Here is a 3,484-nt window from a genome sequence, read left to right on the forward strand (position 1 = left end):
AAAAAGATGGAGGCCAAGCCATGTACTTTCCAGAGACCTAGGATCACCCAGCAAAACAGCAGCACAGTTTAGAAAGAAACCCAGGGCCCCTGGCCATCCCAAACACCCTTCTCCTTGTCTCTCCTCAGCTGTGCCCCAGGACAGTTGGGATTTGGAGACCCCTCTCTGCTCAACCTGGAGGCCTCTGCAGGTGGGAGCCCTCCGCAGGTTGAATGCCTCCCCCAGCTTCCTCTATTTGCCTCCTAACAATAGCTAGTACTTATTGTGTTTACTCCCTGGACCTCGTGGATGATAACTTACTTCCTCACAGAATCCTTCAGAGGCATGTACTGTCATTTAACCCACTCTACTGATAAAGAAACTGAGTCACAGCAAAATGACTCCAGGCTTAAACCATCCCACTACTTCTGCCCTTCGATCCCTATCCCTTGAGACTTCCTTGTCTCTGCACTTGCAACCTCTTACCAGATTTAGGCAAATAAGATGTAATGAGCGCTTCTGGTATACCAGATGCTTCCTTGCTTTAGTTTACTTTAAACTATTCACTAGAATAAGGACTTAATTATCCCCTTTTCAGTTAGAGAAACTGAGAGCTTGGCTGATCTGCCCAAAGGCTCACCCTCTGAAGTAGATGTGGACTAACTAACATGGACCTGACTCCCAAACCTATTCTCCCACCACAAGACTCTCCTGCAAGTGTCCTCCCCTCTAGGCCTCAGTCTCCTTGTTCCCATAGTGATCACAAGGACCGCCGATGAGGGAGTCCCTGAGTGTCAGACACCAGTTTGTGACAATACCTAGTGGCCCATTGCAATTAATCCTATTACCACATTCAAATCTGGAACCAGTCATAATCATGGGACCAGAGTGTCTTGGCCAGAGGTGCCCACTCTCAGGGTGATAAGTGGGTTTGCAAGTCTGAGGCTCCATAGGAACACTGTCCAGGAAAACTTCTCCATAAATGGGTGGGGATAATTTGAAAAGAAAGGATGCGCAGGGTAGGACAGGCCAGGAATGACAGTGACTAGACAGGCAGAGACTAGGCCAACCAGGCCAGTCAGGGTCGGGGTGTGAGGAGGGCAGTACAGAGGATCCTTTGTCAGGCCAGAAGCAGCAAGGCTGCCCCATCCCCGCCATCTGGCTCCTGCTCCAGCCTAGTGATGCATGATGGGGGAAATGGGGGGGGTGCCCACCTGCTCTGCCTCCTGGGATGCACCAAGCTGAGACCTCCCAGGCCCATCTGGCCAACACATCCCCAGGCCCTGGCCACCCCTGGGACTCCTCTCGACAGGCTGAAATTGGCCGGGAGTGTGGCCAGCCTGTCAGGGTCAAGGGTCACTGTTAATCTGCCAGAACAAGGGAGGGCAGGTGGGTGGGCATATAGCCGGGTTGTGCCAAGCCCTGGCAGCTCCTGCTGTCTGCTCTAGTGGCCAGGGAGGGAGATTTTCCTCTTCTGGAGGCAGGAAAGTGGGTTAGAAAGAAAAAAAGACTAGGCTTGCAAATCTGCAAATGCTCACAACTCAACTACCTCCCATTCTACTTCTAATGGGGACCATAGAGAAATGCTCCTCTATGTACATTCAGGTATGTGTATATCATAGTACCATGTGCAGTAAAAAATAAATGCAGGTGTCCAGCAAGAGGGGACAGAATACAACTAAGATCCAGGACCATTTTCCTCAATGTCACTCAGCTCTTGGGTCCAAGAGCTAAGGTCCCCCTATGTCAACAGGATTTGCTTGGTCCAGGAAACTTCTCCACAAAGAGGTGGGGACAATTTGAGGAAAAAGGCTGCCCAGGGTGGGACAGGCCAGGAAGACATTACTGTAAACCAATAAATAACCTCACTGTTTGCCTCAGGAAATTCGTCCAAACCAATTCCTTTGGACAAACAGTTTGCTCACCATGGCAAACACCTCCCTTACCAGACAGTCATTTAGCATTAGTGTTTCTTCTCAGATGTCCACCAACTAAATTATTCTGCACAAATTTTGCTAAATATCAGTTTTCTGTCTTAAAAAACAAAAACAGATTGGGCCTCTTCCTGTGAGCGGCCTTAGGTGACCTGTGAAAATGGTTCACTACTCTTTCCACCCAGAAAACCCCATTAAATCATGCAAATCAAGAGGCTCAAATCTTCATGTTTGCTTTAAGAACACGCATGAAACTGCCCAGGCCATCAACGGTATGCATATCTGAAAGGCCACCAAGTATCTGAAGGATGTCACATTAAAGAAGCAATGTGCACCATTCTAGCATTACAATGGTGGAGGTGGTAGGTGTGCCCAGGCCAGTGGGGCTGGACACAGGGTCGGTGGCCCAAAAAGAGTGCTGATTTTTGCTGCACAAGCTCAAAAATGCTGAGCTTAAGGGTTTAGATGTAGATTCTCTGGTTATTGAACATATCTGGTGAACAAAGCACCCAAGATGGGCCACCGTACTTATAGAGCTCATGGCTGGATTAACCCATCCCTGAGCTCCCCTGCCATATTGAGATGATCCTTACTGAAAAGGAACAAACTGTTCCCAAACCAGAGGAGGAAGTTGCACAGAAGGAAAAGATACCCTAGAAGAAACTGAAGAAACAAAAACTTATGGCACATGGGGCCAGGGAGATGGCTCAGTAGGATATGCGCTTGACTGGCAAACGCAAGGATCTGAGTTCAATCCCTGGTTCCGCAAAAAAAAAAAAAAAAAAAACCTTATGGCACAGGAATAAATTAAGCATAAAATAAATGCAAATAAAATTAATGTTAGAAAAGGGGACGGGGAAATGGCTCAGTAGAATAAGCGCTTACCTGGCAAGCCCAAGGGCCTGAGTTCGATCCCTGGTTCCACAAAAAAATAATAATAATAATGTTGAAAAAAAAAAAAAAGATTGGGGGGCTGGGGAGATAGTTCAGTAGAATAAGTGCTTGCCTGGTAAGCACAAGGGCCTGAGTTAAATTCCCAGTTCCACCAAAAAAAAAGATTGGGCAAGGTGGTGTGTATCTGTCATCCCAACCCTCAGAAGCTGAGGCAGGAGGGTCACCACAATTTCAAGACCAACCTGGGCTACACTGTGAGCTCAAAGCTACCCTGAACTACTTAGTGAGACAGGGTAAAAAACAAAAACAAAAGTACAAACTAAACAAACAAATGAAAAACTCACTTGATACCACTTGAGCCCAAAAACCCTTTACCTTATAAATGTTCTTTCCAAATTATCTTCTCTTGAGACACTACTAAGACTCTGAAGGTACTGCTTTTGACTAGGTATGAAATAGCACATCTATGACCCTGGCACTCTGGGAAGCTGAGGCAGAATGATCACAAGTTTGAGCCCAGCCTGAGCAACTTAGTGATTTATCAAGTCTTTATTCCAAAATAAAAATATATTGGGGGGCGCGGAGAGATGGCTGGGGCCGGGGAGATGGCTCAGTGGAATAAGCGCTTCCCTGGCAAGCACAAAGGCCTGAGTTCAATCCCCAGTTCTGAAAAAAAA

General features: G+C 47.1%; 1 pseudogene; it reads right to left on the reverse strand.

Annotated features, from left to right (window-relative positions):
- LOC101590178 overlaps positions 1-3,484 on the reverse strand; it is a 10,780-nt pseudogene that overhangs the window by 6,544 nt on the left and 752 nt on the right.

This window comes from Octodon degus, unplaced genomic scaffold, assembly GCF_000260255.1.
Source record: "Octodon degus isolate 3935 unplaced genomic scaffold, OctDeg1.0 scaffold00037, whole genome shotgun sequence".
NCBI classification, from domain to species: domain Eukaryota; kingdom Metazoa; phylum Chordata; class Mammalia; order Rodentia; family Octodontidae; genus Octodon; species Octodon degus.